Source organism: Pinus tabuliformis, chromosome 6 (genome assembly GCF_031772625.1).
Source record: "Pinus tabuliformis cultivar Carrire ecotype Pingquan chromosome 6, CPIR1, whole genome shotgun sequence".
Lineage (NCBI taxonomy): Eukaryota > Viridiplantae > Streptophyta > Pinopsida > Pinales > Pinaceae > Pinus > Pinus tabuliformis.
Genome location: NC_142292.1, coordinates 615,285,583 through 615,304,570, shown reverse-complemented (window position 1 = coordinate 615,304,570; position 18,988 = coordinate 615,285,583). Strand labels below are relative to the sequence as shown.

The following is an 18,988-nucleotide window of genomic DNA, read 5'->3' as shown; positions in this document are numbered from 1 at the left end:
AAGATATGGAATACCTTGCTAAACTGAAAAATATTCAAGAACCCATCTTGGATAAGGGAAAGAAAGAAAGTTGATGGTCTCAAGAAACAGTGATTTTTCTTTGCACAAATATGTTTTTGGGCTTTTCCTTGCAGAACTTACAGCAAAGATTCTTAATGCACAAGAGAGAGGCCACCAGGGCCATGCATGAGGCACAATGAGGTCACTAAGTTGCTTGGAGGATGACCGACACTTTTAGAAGAGGGGTATGATGGGCCTCTAAATTAAACATCAATTAAGGCCCATGCCTCTAAATTAAAACATAAATTAAGGCCTATGACCATCCTTTAGCACATAGACCTCTCTTTCTACCTTAGATAATTTATTTTTAACTTTAATATATTCATTAGGAAGGTTTATGAATAATTGGATATTTGTGCCTAATATTATTTATTTTTGTGGAATATTATGAGAATATTGAGTAGATTATGAAGATTTGGAGGAGGAGATAATTTAGGGACTTGTTCCCTACTACATGAGGATCAGTAATAAATAATAAATTAACAAGATATTATGGAATCATGGCACAGATTGTAGAACTCCAATGATTGAGAAAATCTAGGAATGTGTTCCACTAATCAAGGGACCAGATCCACTAATCAAGGGATTTTGGTGGGGAAAGCTTCCTCCATTCATGGAGAATGATTCATAATCATTTTGTATAAGTACCAAGTTGAATTTTCCTCTAGACAGAGATTTTCATTAGTGTTCTTGTGGAGAGAACTCGTATTTTTGCAGCTCCATTGTATTTTCTTGCAGGGATGTAATCGTATTGATGGAATAATGAAGATTGTTGCCATGTTCAGCTTCTAAATATTGTTCTCCTCCATAAGTCTCTGAGTTTCCTTGGGCTTCACCAAGCCTGAAGCCTTAGAGCTGTTTTATATCATTTTCTTTCCTTCTTTTCACTTCTTATTCACATGCATCTCTAGTTTTGATTTCTTTCTACTTATACATTTAGTATTAATGATTTCTTGTTGTAGGATTTAGTTAAATGGTTAATGAAAGTTCTTTTGCAGGATCACAAGCATTATTTCATCTTTGGAAAAACTTTGGAAGTTCATAGTAATCGTTGAACTACTTGGATTAGTCTTCTTATTCCCAAATTTATATTTCTGGAACTCCTATGTGGCAAAGAACAGTATATTTATGCTATTTTTTAGAGGATGATAATGAGATTCAATTGAGTTGATTCCGCATGAATTATATAAAAAAAAAGTTCTAGTTGATAACAAAAATTACCCCACTGCATTTTCACTTGATTAGGTTAGGCATTTTTTAGATTTACTAGCTCACTAGTACTCTAATTTCTAGGTTTTTGACTATTAATGTTTTTCTATTTTTAGCATGGGTTAACAGAGGCCTTTTTGAATTATTCCACTTGGAATGAGGAACTAAGACATCCTAGTTAATAAAAAAATTTGTCCCATCCAAGTTGGATTTGATTTCCTTGGTCATTCGATGAATTATAATAAATATGTACATCCTGTAGGAAATCCTGTTTTGAGACCGAATTTAAGAAAATCATCATTGAAGTTGGGATTAGGCCTCTACTTGACCTCCATGCCATCAAGACCATTTTAACACTCTTTCTCCACACTTAGGTCAGCATTTTGCTAGTTTTCAAGGGTAGGATTTGATTTCCATTTTTCTATCTTCAATCTTACATTAGATCTCATCAATGTTTTATATCATTCCACAAAGTTTTCTTCGTGCATGAAGTAGACAACAAGCTCATGAAATTTTCTTTCCTTTAGATAATTGAAATTATTCTTATTTGTATGATTTTTGGGTAAATGTCAATGTTTGATATAGTGCAGGTGTTTCAGGAGTACAGAGAGATTTCGTAGTCAGCAACCTCAGCCCAACTTCATCCACCCATGGTCCTCACTTTCTTTCACTAAACCCTTACCAATTGCATCATTTCACAAAGAAACTTCTCCAAGATTTTTGAGCAAATCCAGCCATCTCCCAACTTTGGTTTTGAGTTCTGAAGTGGTCTTAGGCACTCCCTTGCCTCATTCCATCCACCAACCACCTTCCCTAAGATTTCCATCACCTTCAAGATCGATCCTTTTGCTCTCGATTGTACCCTATAGGTTTTAAGGGGATCCTGTAGGTTTTTAGGGGATCCTATAGGTTTTCCTGTAATGGCCTGTTTTGAAGTTGAATTGAGGAAAAAACCTCTAGGAAGCTAGCAAAGGGTCCCTACTTGTCTCCCAAGCCTTCTGACCATTCACCATCATCTCCAAGCCACCTACCACATCACCAAAAGGGATTAGCTTTCACACTCTCACATGAAAAAAGACAAAAAGAAAAAAAGATTTATTTTATTCATTTACATGCACAACAGTAGAAGGTTTGATGGTTTGAATCTGCATGCTTAAGATAGTAGGATTGCATACATGTTAACTTAGCATTCTTTTGAAGAAAAGCCTCTTAGCAGTTAGTTAGAAAATGGTGTGTTTTAGCATTTGATTTTAGTCTCTTTCCTTGTACTTTCTTTCTTGCAATAGGTTAAGGTTCCATTTCGAACATTTCATTTTCTGCAATTAGTTTAGAATTTGACTTCAGTACATGCACTCCATTACATCATGAAAACAAAGGAAGGACACATTGTATGCTACACATATAGTTTCGATACCTCTTAAGGTTGTAAAAACCTCGGGTTGATAATTAAAGTCGGTAGCCTTGGGAGTTGCAACATTCTTATTGCAATACCGAGGCTCATCAACGATCTATAATTCGGTAGCATATACTAGACACTCTTGGAAGGGAAGCAAGTTCCGAAATTTCACCTTCAAGATGCACTATTATGCCACTTAGGACACATATGTGTTCCTACAAGTGAGTGTGCCAAGATTATTTGGGATGCGCACTACAGTCAGGTCGTTGGACATTTTGGAGTAAAGAAAACAATGGTGGTATTGTAGAAGTATTTTTATTGGCCGAAAATTTGTTAGGATGTTGGGAATTACATTAGATCATGCACTGCCTAAGCCATTGCCAAACCAATCATCAAGAAGCAAGGCCTGTATACTCCTCTACCTACTCCTAGTTGGCCTTGGGAATCTATTTCCATGGATTATATGTTGAGCCTTCCTTCTAATATGAACGACAACGATTGCATTTTCGTGGTCATCGACAGATTCTTTAAGATGGCCATCATGGAGGCCTGCAAGAAGAATATCACATCAGAGGCCACTGCTAATCTCCTCTTTGAGCGAGTGTGGGTACACTTTGGGATCCCATAGTCCATTATCTTAGATCGGGAAAGAAGATTCCTAAGTGCATTTTGGTCAAGTCTCTAGTCGATGTTGGATATAAAACTTACTAAGTCTAGGGCTTTCCATCCCCAAACTAATGGTCAAACAAAGGTTGTCAACAGGATGATCGTACACATTTTTCACATGTACAACACGAAGAATCCACGCACATGGGATGAAAGTCTCCGCTATGTCCAACACAGCTACAACAGAGCTCTCCACAGCTAAACATACCACACCGCCTTTCAGTTAGGGTTGTAATTTTAGCCATTGTACCCCATTGATGTGGCCATACCATTTTCATTCACTCAAGTAGATTCGGCTCATGTGCAATCTGAAGCTGAAAGGGCTAACAACTCCATTGAGTGCATTTAATACATATGCTAATAGGTCCACGATCAGCATTGAGTGCCGCCCAAGTTCCAGGTGGGTGACAAAGTTTGGCTTCAAATTTTGCAGAAGGAGTGCCTTGCTGGACCCCAATGCAAGCTTTTCCCACTCTGATATGGTCCATACACCATCACTAAGGTTGTTGGTGACATTGCCTTCAAGCTCAACATCCCACCGTTCCTTGGTCTGCACCCAGTATTCAATGTAGATTGCATTCGGCCTTACTTTCCACCATTGTTGGACACATCTGACATTGCAGAACAACTCACACCAATAGAGCCACACTACATGGAATAGGAACAACTAATAAAATTATGGACACACATATCAAGAACACTCGACAATAGAGGATACATCTATATCGAGTTGTCAAAGCAGGCCAACTCCTTCACCAGGGCAAGTGGTTCACGAGGGACTAGGTTCAACAGAAATTTCCTAACCTCATGGAGGCTCTGCACACAATGGGGATCATTGCTTCCTAGGGGGGTGGGAATGATCTAGGTGGATATTGATTTCCACCCACCTATTCCACCTAGAACCCCCAGTCAGTTTCATCGGTTTCTTTAATTGTAACACAATTTACTATTTTTTGCAATTTCTAGGGTCCTGAACTTCTGGAGCTATTTTGAGGCCCTAAACGATGTTTTTTTTGGCAATATTCTAGCATTTTGTTGTTTCTATAGCAAATGCATCAGCATTTGTAGTTCTTGGAAATATCTTTCCAACAAGGTATCATATGCCTCAAACAAAGATAATATAACCAAGTTACGATCCCAGGAAGTTGGCTACCCAACTAACCCCAATGGGGCCCATAAACTCTTGGTGTTACATCTCCTTGGGTTAGGGTTTTGGTTGTTTAGGGGTTTATCTTATTTTTCAATAATAAAAAGGCCCTTGAGCCTCATTATAACCTAGTTTAGAGGCATGTAGCTCCACATCTCTTCTTAGAGATAAGCTACCATCGCTCAAGCTATCTTATTCCCATTCTATTTGTAAGCATAGTTCAATATTTTTCTATTAATGCAAGGAATTATTTTTCTGTTGCATCTCTGTGTTTATAATTATATTTGTAAGTTGTTGTGTTCCTATTTAAGTTCATCAATCAAACCGGTGAGAACTCCAACTATCAGGGCAATAAAATCTGATCTCAGCAGGAATCTTCAGTCAACCAGTTTTAAAATACCTCTAATCAGACTCTCCTTCAACATTTTGTCATTGTTTTCAAAGCTTTCATATATATTGTAAATGTAAATATTTTCTCAATCATTTTGTTAGGTTCTGTAAGAAGAATGTAGTTGGAAATCCTAGTAATTTTGGATGTAAGGCTTAGGGAACCCAAAACTGTGCTCCCTCTTCTTCCTTCATTAGCATGCTATACTCCAGAAAAAACATTTGTAATGGGAGCTTGCTCCTTTTTTCTTTTGGAATATAAAACACAATATCCAATCTTGTTAAAAAAAAAATTATTATATTACAAAATATATAATATTTATATTGAAAATATAATATAATGTATTATATGTTGTATTATGATATAACATATAATATACTATTAAAAAATGTAATATGATATATTGAATATAATTTAATATATTAAAAAAAATCAAATATTATATTTTTTTAGTATAATTTAAAATATTATGTTAATATTAATCACTCATTAAAAAAAGTTAAATATATATATATATATATATATATATATATAGTGTTTGTAGTGATAAGAATCTAGTCTTTTGGGGGGTTTTGTGCTCTAGTATTGGGCTTACATATTATGGTTTGACTTGTGGTGTTCTAGTGTCGAAAAGTTTCTTTCAATTCCCCCCAGGTTATTTTTTTGTCCCATCGTCACCTACTACTTCGGTGTAGTAAAGCCTTTTATTCCCTTAGGTCCATTCCCATCCTGTTACATACTATCTAGGGTTGCGTTCGGTCTAGCCTCTCTCCCGAGCTGTTAAATTGTGCATGCTATCATTTTAACTATGAAAAGTCTATTAGTCGTTAATATTGTTGTAGAGTGGTGTCTATCTGGCAGCACTAGCTGGGGTGGGGAATTGTATTAAATCCAATATGTCTTCATGTCGATTGGAAGCACCATATGATCTTGGCCAATAATTCTGCCACCCTTGGTCATTGCGGGGTTCCTTGAGTATTCGAGTTTGTTTCACTTTCATCTGGGTTGGTTTAGTGGTGTTTGTTCTAGGTCCCTTTGGTTCAAAACTTTAGGATTCAGGTGGGAGACTTTGAGTGTGTTATTGATCGAGTAGTGGTCCAAGTCTAGGTTATTGTTTTGTATGCAAGGTTTCCTCGGAAATAAGGATGACCCCGTAGAGGTGACAACCAATAAGGGAAGGTTGCGACAAGAGCCGGAAAAGAAAGTTTGTCCACCAAAGAAGGCTCAACGAGCATGGATAGAGAGGGTGAAGTTACCTAAGACCTGGGCCGCTCTCTGGGTCATGTGGTTCTACCAGTCACTTTGGTGTCATTAGCTGAACAATTTAGGGGTATCTATGCCAACCTGGATATTCTCAGAGAGCACAGATATGAGAACCAGAATGAGTTAGAGGCCTATATGAATGATATTCAATATATCGAGACAAAGATTATAGAGCAACTAACCAATATGTACATGATCCAATGACAGACTAGTGATCTCCTGCATGAACTTGACACCAGAATGGAACACATCGATTTCCATATGCATAAGCAGCATGGCCCAATGGTAGCTCCACCCATGTGTCCTCCTCATCCGCGACCTTGATATGTCATCCATAGGATTTCTACTTATTTTGTCTCTCTTTTGGCATGTATGATTGTCTAGTCCTTCAGAAATAAAAGTTCACTCAAAAAGTCTTATGCACTATATTCCAACTCTCTTAACTAACAAATCCAGACGGAGTGAAACTGAGAGAGCCATTGGAAATCATTTTGTTTTTTGTTTTTCTTGATATATAATAAAAGAATTTTGATTGATAATCTTTTATTATTAAAAATGATTTATAAAAAGTAAAATATTATATTAATATTAATAAGTCATGTGTACAAAGATAAAAATGTCAAAATAGGGAAATATATAATTTTAATTTTAATTAATATATAAATATATTTATGTAATATTATAATTATTAAAAATGATTTATAAGAAATAAAATAATTAGTAATAAATATATACTTAGGAAATAAAATAATTAGCCATAAGTATATACTTATAGGAAATAAACTAATTAGCAATAAGTATATTTTAATTTTTATATAAAGACTATTGATTCAAAACTATAATCTAATTAATAAATAAGTCATTCCTATTTTCAAACCTACTTTATTACAATTCTATATAAAAATTATATATATAATTTGGATTTTTATGATGAATATTAAAAAAAAATCTAAATTAAATAAAGTAATATTTTAAATAAAATATATTGAAATATTTTTAATTATATATTTTTCTAATTTGTATTTATAACATTAATATGAAAACTCTTTAAATTACTTTATCACATATAAAGCAATACCATATCACATGCATTTATATTAGGTATAAAAATGAGGAAAAAATGAAAATATATTGAGCATATAATAGGGGGTAAAGGGATTTTATATGTTGTATAACAATGTGTGTATTATAAGGTAATGTTTATACAATACATTGGCCATGTGGAGGTAAAAACAAGTGGGCTAGAGAAATAGATTTTCATGAGTATTGTGGGAGTATTGAGAGTGGTAGGGAGAATGAAAAAATTATGGTAATATTAGGTCCATAGTATCCTAATATTCAAACGTATGGCCCTAGTATTGACATGAAATTCATGGTAATTTTAAATTCTTTAAGTAAAAGTGACATTCTCCTTTATCTTTCATTTTCATCATTTTACTTAAATTTTTAACAGTACCATGAAATGACTCGATGTTTGAGATTGGTTCCGACCTCATTAGATTTCATATCGAGAAAATAGAAGTTTAGATCTCATTCAAAATCCAACAAACTTATTATCTTTTTAGGATTTCAGGATTGGGCGGATTGTAATGTTTCCATTGGATTTTGTCATGTACTAGGGTATGGAACTCATATTTAATCAAGAGAACCAAGCCCTCTATGTACCTTGATATTACTGACATTGGTTTTCAAACTCCTCTATCATGACCCTACTAAAAATGCACCTGTCACTCAAACAAAATATTGACTTTACATGCTACATTTTTTCTATCTTATGTTAATGCTTAAAGGGTGATATTAATGACAAATATCCCAAGACAAGCAATGATTTTGATGATATGTAGGTATTTTTTGTAGCATGATTTTTTTGGATGTTAGAGGCCATCCAAAGCCTATTTGTTGATGTATTTTTGGTTCATAGATGGATTGCACTCGATGTTATTTTGGTTATGTGCACCCTTACATGCTATATAAATGAGAACTTGTAATTTGTGGACCTATGGTTGATGAAGATTATAACTACTAGATGAATAATGTTATATGGTTTAATCCATGCTTTTATGTTTTTTATCACAAATTCATCATTCTACATGCTTTTGTTGACATATATGCATCAAAATATATAGAAATATATATTATATAAAATTCACTCCCAAAATTGCTCCCAACCTGGGAGATTTTCAAAATGTCATTCCTCGTTCCTGCTTCCACTCCCACTTCCTGCTTATACTCATGTTTCCCGCTTTCGCTCCCACTCCCAACCAGCCTTTCTCCATAACAGAGGTTCATTGTTATGAATGTACATTACATAAAATAAAGTGAATATAAATAATGAAAATAATCAAATATTGAGTATGTTAAATAGTCATTAAGTTAAGTGAAAATTCATGTCTACAAAGACATACCCAATCGAGAAAGGGCATGCCTAGTATATATGCAGGTCCTCATTGTAACATTCAACATCACTTGTACATTTATATATATAATAAATTATTATTACAAATACCTCTCGTGTATTTTTACATTCAAGCCAACAAGCTACAGACTTTGTTGTTTCAATGGCATCAGAGCCATGCCGCACAATATAATCATGCGAGTCTTTGAACGTTGCTCGCCACACAATAGGTTAGTACATTTACGTCCTGAATGTTTTGAGCAGTTTAGTAAATTTCGATAATCATTCCAACATTTAGAAAAATCATATGCATAATTTACAGCATGTTTTAAGAAAAGTTATGCAAGAATCCATAATAAGGAAGATGATAGTGACAGCGAAGAAACGAAACAAGGTGAAGCAGGAGAAGAATATTTTGATCAGAATGATGATAATGAGAATGAATATGTAATATGTAATGATGAATATGAAAATGATGTTGATGAAGATTATGTAGATCAAGATGATGATACAGATCAAGATCATGTGGATGAGGACTATCTTGAGAAACAAGAAGATGAACAATATCATAACAATGAGGAAGATGACATTGATGATGATGAAAAGGAAAATATGGAAGAAGAAAAAGAATAAGATTTGGCTTTGAAACAACAGTTAGAGTTGTATGATGCAAGAGTTCAAGATGTAGATCTAGGGGTGCAGAAGTTGGCTCTGGAGAGTAGGAGGCAAGAAATTTGAACCGCAATGAGATCTATGACATCAATACCTAAACCTCTAAAATTTATTCGACCTCAATATGGTGCATTACAAGCATATTATGAAACAATGGAAAATTCAGATCTAAAGAATTACTTGGTAGATATCTTATTAGTTTTGTCTTTAACGATGTCCGTAAAAGGGAAAAGGGAAAGTTTAAAGTTTAGGTTGCTTGGCTCTGTTAGCCTTGCTGGAAAAAGGCCCAAATGGATCCATATAGGCTCTTAAAGTCTCCAAATTTGCTTAAAATCATGCCAGTGGATCTAAAAATGCTCTTGAAATATTCAATATTTGCTCAAAGATCATACAATGATCAAAATCAGCGCAAGAGGAGAGCCCTTGGAAGGGCAAAAATACACTATCATGAGGCAAAGATGCTTGGAAACCATGAAAAACCCACAACCGCAAGCTTGAACAGAGGAATGAATAGCAATCATTAGATTTGGCCGATCAACAGCCCAGATCTAAGCGGCTAATCGCATCGGCAGTGGCCATCGGAGGTAGTCGGAGTAGAGTCGCGATGAGATCGGGCCGAGCAATATGCCGATCACTGATATTGGTGATATCGCTATCAGCGGGGAGCATATGCCATGTTATATAAAAGCCCGAGCATTGAGTGATTTGCGATTGTGATCAAATCGCATCGCTATATCACATCGGCACTATACCATGGGGCGGGGCCTATGCACAGGCATATGTGCCACCCGATTTGCCGGACTCGACTGCATTATAAATGATTTTTCATAAGATTCCAGGTCCACACCAAATCCATTTTTAATGCATTTTTATGTATTTCATTATATAACGAAATACAACGAGAAATAGGGCAGCGTTGATTACGATGGAGCCCAGAGCCGAAAGGGTTCGAGAAGAAAAATATATATATTTTGAAGTCCACCAAAGGCCGGTTTTCATGAATTTTTTTATGTATTTTCATTATTTAATGAAATACAAAGGGGAGACATAAAGCGACATCAATGCGATGAGGCCCAGACCCAAAAGGGTTCGGGAATGAAATATATAAACATTTCAAGTTCGCCAGGGCCATTTTTTCATAGTTTCCAATGTTTCGACATATTTCCAATATAAAGGGAAAATGGCAAAACCAGCAGGATTTCAGGGGAGCCAAAGGTGATAAGTGGTTTAGGCTAAACTCCGCCCGATGCCATTTGAGGATCATACGCTAATAGTTGATAAGGTGATGGAGGTTGGCCGAAGGTAGGCCGATGGTTCAAGGCTCAAGGCTCAAGGCTCAAGGATCAAGGGATCAAGGGTCAAGGATGGGGCCCACCATCAAGGCTGGCCGATGGCTCAAGGTTGGCCGAAGGCTCAAGGTTGGCCGGACCTCTCCTCTCCTCTCCCTAATGGTGGAGCACCTAAAGGTCCTTATCAGTCGAGCTCCCTAAAGGGTTGTCTCCTCTCCCTTATGGTCGAGTACCTAAAGGTCCTTAAGCGGTTTCCATGTGTCCAGGACGAGGAGAGAGAAAACCGCCCTCATCGGGCAATTAACTCCAGTATAAAAGAGGCGCTCGAAATGGATCATCACCGTTGGATCTAGGACTCCCAGATGAACGATGGAGATGTGTTATCACTGCAAGGGTGGACCCAAGAGGAGAATAAGCCATATCTAAGGATTTTTGAAGTCAAAAAAGGACACAGAGGGGCAGGACGTCTCAGTATTGCTGCTTTTTCTGTTTAAAACAAAAAACAGTCACGTATTAACATAAAGGGGCCATTTAAAGGGGTTATAAGGGCCTGAAGACCCATTCCACCATATAATAGAGACCAAGAGATATATTTCTAAGAAACAGGGGTAGGAAAGGGAAAAAGAAAGGCCACAACACGCAGCTCGCCCAAAACAAAAACATCATGGGCATCAACATCACATCTCAACCAAATCAACCAGAAATGATCATGGAACCACAACACAACATGGCCAGAACAAACAAAATGATTGTGGGGCATCTCTGGCATGAGAGAACTCCCAGACAGTGCAAAAAACTACCCAAAATATCTAAAAGAGGTTATGCCTCTGTCAGAAGGAGAAAACCTCCAAGCCATGCTTGCCTATTGAGGGAATCAATCAGTTGAAGAGACAGAGAGATGGATTGAGACCTTTGAGCCTCTTAGAGCTCAAGAGCATTGTACACAGGCTATAAATAGCTGAAATTAAGATGTAATAGGGGTTCAACTTCTAAAGATTGTTCCTCCTCTATTCCTTCAAGATTCGCATCTTCATTCTAGCAATATAAGATTCTTTTGCTATTATATGGTCAATGTCCATTCTCTTTGATGTTCTATGCTTGCACTTGAATAGTTTGTTCAGGTTTTCTTTTGTGTCTAAGGCCAGATAATTGTCATCTTATCTCTGCTTTGATAAATTAGATTTGCAAGCTTCTTTTACTACCTATAGCTAGCCATTCCTATGTGGTCATATATGCATCTGTCGGTACAGTCAGTATTCTCCATCTATTCATTGAATCTATAAATTATTGAGCATTAGTGATCTAAAGCCTTGTATTGGTGAGAGTGTTCATGCATGTCTTGAGTGAGAATAGAGTTGAAATGGTTATTTGACTTGATCTAAACCGTCATTTATTCCAATAGTTATGAGAACAATATTGAAGATTATATGTTACCAGGCATCTCCGAGCTGCAACCTAAGAGAGTTTCCTGGAATGATAACATAATTGGCATCGTTGCCGAGGAGAGGAAATTGAACCTCAGCTTCCCTAGGGAACGACATATATCCAGCTTTGATGATAGACAAATTCTAGGCACTTTCTTTGTTGTAATCATCTATCTAGCAACCCTACTGGAGGCCGAACCTCTTGGAGACTCCACATCATAGTTTTGGCTTAGTTTGTGAGGCATACTCAGAGAAATCCTCAGAAGCTACAAGCTGACCCAGTACCCGACCCTAAAAAAATCATCAAATAGAGAAAGGTATTGCAGAAAGAAGCATCAGGTTCAGGTAAACCTAAACAATATTGTATATCTCTTCAAGAAAGGCTTGTAATAGAACAAATACATGTTGAGAGTATAGCATCTAATACTAGTAGTGAAGAAAAACTCTCAGAGATTCATAAAGCTCCTTATTCTTTAGGTTCTCCTTTTGTTGTAAGCCCAAAGGAAACTCTTGTTAAAAGAGTTGTTGTCCCTGCAATACAGCAAGCTAATAAGCAAAAATGCCCGGCAATTGATCCCATCATCCTCAAAGCTCCAACTCATGAGGTAAGAGGCCTTGAAAAGTCTCCTTTTCCTTTCAGTTTTCAATCAAAAATTCAGAAGCTAAGAATACCTATGCCTCTGATTGAACTAGTGAAGAATGAGTCCTTCAAAAGATCCATCCTCAAGGCCCTTGAGCCTAAATTCATCCAAGCCTCAACTGACCATGTAAATCGGCAAGATGACAAGCCAACTGTTATTCTCAGCCCAATGATTGAAAAGTGTGAAGACAACTTCCCATCATTCTATGTCTCTCTGACTATTCATGAAAAAATCCTTCACAACTGCCTTTTGGACACTAGAGCCAGCCATAATATAATGCCCAAGGCTGTCATGGATGAGTTGGGTCTTGACATCACCTAGCCTTATCATGACCTGTTCTCTTTTGACTCTAGTAAAGTGAAGTGTTTAGTATTAATCAAGGACCTAGCCATCACTTTGTCTCGGCTGCCTATGAAAAACATGATGATGGATATTGTGGTAGCAAATGTACCTCCCAAGTTTGGCATGTTACTTTACAAAGGTTGGATCAAGAGATTAGGTGGATCATTACAAAATGATCTGTCCTATGCTACTGTCCCAGTTTTCAGAGGTGAGAGCAAGAGATTATACAGAGAGGCACAGTTGGCTTATATCATTAGCAATGAGAAGAACACTACTAATCATCCCATCTATGTTGTTGACACTGATTTTGGAGCATGTATTCTTCATATTGAAGAATCCCAGTTGGCCTCCACGTAGCTTAGAAAACCAATTTGCCAAATCACTGAGGAAGAAGGCCCACAGGTTTGGGATATGTTCTTTAATGGGGCTTGCTCTAAAGAAGCTGCAGGGGCAGGTGTAGTCCTTGTGTCCCCAACACAGGAATGCATTCATTTATCTTTCAAATTAACCTTTCAGGTCACAAATAACATAGAAGAATATGAAGCTTTGATTTTGGGCTTAAGCGCTGCTAAAAAATGGGTATCAAAGGCCTAAAAGTGTTTGGAGATGCAGACCTCGTCATTCAGCAGGTCAATAAAGTGTTCCAAGCAAAGCATCCAAGGTTGAAAGCATATAGAGATGAGGTATGGAGGCTCAAGGATTCTTTTAATAATTTCAGCATTTCTTATATTCCGAGAATGAAGAACTAGTTTGTCAACTCCCTTGTTGTGTTTGCTAGCATGTTTATTCCTCCTTTGCCTCCTAAATTGACATATGAAGTTCAGGTAAAATATAGATTGTCTCTACCTGACAACGTCAAATATTGGAGAGTTTTTGAAGACGATGAGAAAATTAACAGGTTTTTACAAGTCATTGAGGAATTTGTTGAAATGCACATTGACCAAGAGAATGAAACCATGGAAGAACGCAACCAGTCCAAGCTAAAAAATGAGGTCGGCCGAGGAAGCATCATCCAGCTACCTAGTAATCATATACCAAAAGGATTGGTGCCTCTAGAGAAATTGTTCGACCATAATGATGTGCCTTATAAGCCTGCCAAAACAAAAAATGAGTTTGCTATTTGTAAACAAGAAGCCTAGCCCATCCGAAATTCATCAATCTGTCCACTCATTTGTCTTTTGCCCAGAATTCCGAGTATTGCACCCTCATGAAGCAATTTGCTGATATTTTTGCCTGGGAATACAGTGATCTTAAAAACTATGATACGAACATCATTCAGCATAAGATTCCACTGGAAAGAACACTACCCCTTTTAAGTAGAAATGAAGACCTATCAGCCCTCTCTTATTGCTTTTGATTGAGAAAGAGATCAAGAAGCTGTTGGATGCCAAAATCATAGTTCCCCTAAGGTAATCAAAATGGATAGCCAACCTTGTGGTAGTGAGAAATAAAAATGGAGAAATCAATCTTTGTGTTGACTTCAGAAATCTGAACAAGTGCTCTAAAAAAGATAACTACCCCTTGCCTAAAATGGAACACTTGCTGCAAAGAGTTTCAGGGGCCAAAGTCGTGTCTTTCTTAGATGGATTTTCAGGTTACAATCAGGTTGTTGTACATCCAGAAGATCAAGGAAAGACCATCTTCACTACTCCTTGGGGCACTTTCATGTACTCCAAGATGCCTTTCGGACTAATGAATGTTGGGGCTACTTTTCAAAGGGCCATGGACATAGCTTTTGTGGGAGAGAAGGACAAGTTTGTCCTTATTTATCTTGATGACATAATAGTATTATTCAGTAGACATAAATACCATTTACAACATTTGAAGAAGGTCTTTCTAAAGTGTCGACAATTTGGAATTTCAGTGAACCCAAAGAAGTCACAGTTTGCTCTAGAAGAAGGAAAACTTCTGGGACATATTGTTTCTATTGAAAGTGTGAAGATTGATCCAACAAGGGTTCAAGCCATTCAGACATTATCCATCCCAAGGTCAAAAAGGAACATTCCATCCTTCCTAGGTAAGATTAACTTTGTAAGGGGGTTCATTCCAAACTTTGCAGAGCTTGGAAAGCACATCACTTCCATGTTGAAGAAAGGATCAGAAATAAAATGGACAAATGCTTCAAGAAGCTCTTCTAAAGCCATCAAGCAAGACATCATGGAAGCTCCCACTCTAATCAGCCTAGATTACACTAAGGAGTTTTGTATCTTCTCTTTTGCCTCTTATGATACACTCGCAGTAGTTCTATTACAGAAAAATGATGAAGACATAGAGCACCCCATGGCTTTTTTCAGCAAAACTTTAAGTGATGCCGAACTAAGGTACGACCTTATTGAAAAACAAGCTTATTCTCTCATAAAATCTTTAAAGGCATTCAGAATTTATTTTCTGCATTCCAAAGTAGTTTCATATGTACCTTTAGCCTTAGTAAAAGATGTCTTAGCTCAGCCAGATATTGATGGGAAGAGAGACAAATGGATTGCAAAATTCATAGAGTTTAACATAGAGGTGAAGCCCACTAAGCTTGTCAAAGGCCAGGTCTTGGCTAAACTTATGGTTCAAGAAAATTGCATCTTGTTAGACATAAATTGCATGGGTCTAAATTCAGATGATGAGCAGACAGAGGGAGCAGCAGAAGAGAAAAAGTAGAATCAGCCTTTGGCTGAAAATCTAGCCACATGTGAATGGTATTACAACATAGTTAATTTTTTGCAAAAGCTAGAAGTCCCTCCAGGGCTTAGCTCAATTCAAGCTCGTGCCATTTAACTCAAATCAGCCAAATTTTGCATTAATAAAAATCTACTTTATTGGAAAGACCCATCAGGAATCCTTTTGAGATGTCTAGATAAAGAACAATCTTTGGAAGTCATACACCAGTTCCATTCTAGCATATGTGGAGGGCATCATTATTGGAAAAACCAAAGCTCACAAAATCTTGAGGGCTGAATATTATTGGCCTACTCTGTTCTCTGATGTGTTTTCTTTTGTAAAAGCTTGTGACAAGTGTTAGAGTTTTTCAGGAAGACAGTAGCTAAAATCTCTGCCCTTGAAGCCAATACATGCCAATGGTCTCTTCTAGCAGTGGGGCTTGGACTTTATAGGTGAGATCAACCCACATTCCAATGGCCAAAACAAATGGATCTTAGTAGCCACTAATTATTTCACCAAGTGGATTGAGGCTATACCCACTAAGAATGCCAATCATCAAGTTGTCATAAAGTTCTTGAATAATAATATTTTCACTAGATTTGGTTGCCCAACCAAACTAGTCACTGATAATGCAGCAACTTTGAAGGCAAAATAATTGGTGGACATGACTGAATCTATGGGAATTCAAGTGGTGCATTCTACCTCATATTATGCTCAAGGAAATGGCCTGGTAGAATCATCTAACAAGAGTCTAGTAAGGGTAATCAAAAAACTATTAGAGGAAAAAAAAAAGGGCTAGGATTCCAAGTTGAAGTTTGCACTATGGGCTGATAGAGTTACCATCAAAAATTCCATAGGGAATTCTCCATTCAAAGTGGTTTATGGCACTGATGTTGTTTTCCCCATCCATCTGATTCTCCCTATGGATAAGTTCCTGCAAGAAGAACAAGATGAAGAGAATGACATGGTAAGAAGAATGAATAACCTGATTGAATTACAGAAGATCTGAGAGCAGCTGGTTGAGAAGTCAAAATCTCATCAGAAGAAAATCAAAGAAGCCTTTGATAGGAAAGAAAAAGTGGACAATTTCCAAGTTGGTGATTGGGTGCTTAAATGGGATGCATTTAAGGAAAAGAAAGGTAATCATGGCAAGTTTGACTCCTTACGGATAGGTTTGTTTTTCATCGCTCAAATTCAGCAAAACAATACATTCATTTTGCACAGTATGGAAGGAGGAGATATTTTTGGTAGCCCAATAAATGGGCGGTTCTTGAAAATTTATTTCATTTAAGTCTTTAAAGCCTCGTCATTGTAAATATTTTTTTCCAGTTTTTATTTCATTACAAAATAGACTCCATGCCCAATGGAACACTAAAAGGAAGATTTGACTTTGTTTCTTTAGGAAAGGCATTAATCTGTGATCCTTGAAACCTCATAGGGAGGATTTCATCCCCAGAAGGAGCCAGTGTTAGCCTTGCTAGAAAAAGGCCCAAATGGATCCTGTTATCTCCCAGGTTGTTCCCTTTGACTCCCAAGGGAATAAGGCCAGGGTAACCACTAACCAAGCTTTGGATTATAGGTTCTAGCCTACCTATAATCAGAGAGGGCTCTCTCTTTAAGATTTATCTCTGTTTTGTCAATATTTTAGGCTAGTTATGATGTTCAGTTTTGTTCAAGGTTTTGGTTGAATGATGCCTTTCAGTACCTAGGGTGAAAAGCTTTAGATAGTATTTGTTCATTGGGAAATGGAGTATGGTGATTATAGGTTGTTTGTAGTATTGAGTGAGGTTGTTGAAACTACAGGGCCATTTAAACATTTCATGAGACAAACTTGAAATTGCGATGGTAAAGTATGTTTAACCAGTGAAAGCAATTAAGAATTTTTCACTAGGCTGTGAGTGCGAGAAAGAGATATACTGCACAGGAGCAGACTTGAATTCCTGAGCAATAACCACTGTGAAAGATATAGTGTGGAGGTGCAGCAATTAAGAATTACACCTTTATAACTATAACTGAAGAAAACATTTATAACAGCATAGATTGAGGCCAGGGTATTCTATGAATAAATCCTGGAACTATTCTTTTTCTCTGCCATTAAACTGTGAAACATAGAACATGAATGGGTTATGAAGAAATAATAAAAACACATAACGAAGAGTTTAAAGGAAACTTATTGTGCCATAAAATATGCAGGAATCCTGTAGCATTCAGCAAACACACTACAATGCCTCAGACGACGCAGAACCTTAGAAATTCCATCATCTTTTGTATTAATACTCTGAAAATTTACAGCATAAGATCTCTGGAAGAGAAAATCAAAAACCCCTGCATGCTTATGTGAGGGGGAATATATACAATCGGTTTCATAAAATATCTGAACCGCTGAGTCATTTTGATAATTAAATACGCTCACCAACTTTACACAAATAGCAGATAAAGAAGTTATTACTGCTCTTAAATACAAAATGAATGCTCTTTAATGTTGTCAGAAGTCTTTTTGACCTTTGGAGGCCACTGAGTCGGTTGAGCGTTCTGCATAAATGTTGAATGATGTGTCTTTATGCTCTGTCATCCTGTAGCTTTCTCGGCCCTATCATTTGCAGCTGTCAGTATTGCTTTGGTGGCTGAGTCTTTCTGCTGAGTTGGCTCTTCTAGGGTGCCCTCTTTCCAACTTAGTAGATTGGCATATTTCTCAATATGAGGCAATTTAATGTGAGCATAGCCACCCAATTTATGTTTTATCCTTCTGAGAGAAATAAAATGATTAGGGTCATAAGGTACCCATTTGAAACTAGTTTCTAATCGGAGGCCCTCTAGGATCATATCTGCTTCCTCCCATCCCTCCTCCCTTATGTTGTAAAGGAAAGGGCCTAGCTGGTTCCTGACTTTTAGCTGCACTTTCTTGTTTTTACTATGGAAATGGATCATGTCTGCATTTCCAAACTGCCTGAAATACTCCAAGGCAAATAGTCTCATAGGGACATATCTTGGCAGCCTATAAGGGTCCAACTCACAGCCATATATTCTGATTACTGTGTGGTGTTGGTAAAAGTACCAATCACCAATGCTGTAGGACTTAGAGAGATGGAGAATTCTTTGCATTTCATCAGTTAATCTTGGAGGAGGAACACCATATAACAAGGTCAAAGCTGGATGAATGAAAAGGTCTATGAATTCATAGTATGTGTATGGTGAGCAAGAGGTGTGATGAAAAAATGAAGTCCAAAACACAACTGACCTTGGATTTCCCTGGGCATCAAGTTTCTTGAGAGGAATAGGGAAACTGTCAGGTTGATAAAATAAGAACAGATGATAGATGTATGAGGTGTATCTGAACACCTTTTCCCTTTCTAGATTCATCAGTTGCTCATGAATCTTGTTTGCAATATATTCAGCATAGTCATAGTACACAGCAGGAGGCTTCCCAGGAGAAAATATGGACAGCAT

At 37.0% G+C, this 18,988-nt stretch overlaps 1 pseudogene; it reads left to right on the top strand.

The window, feature by feature from the left end:
* LOC149260092 (26S proteasome non-ATPase regulatory subunit 2 homolog A pseudogene) overlaps positions 1-18,988 on the top strand; it is a 120,594-nt pseudogene that overhangs the window by 83,761 nt on the left and 17,845 nt on the right.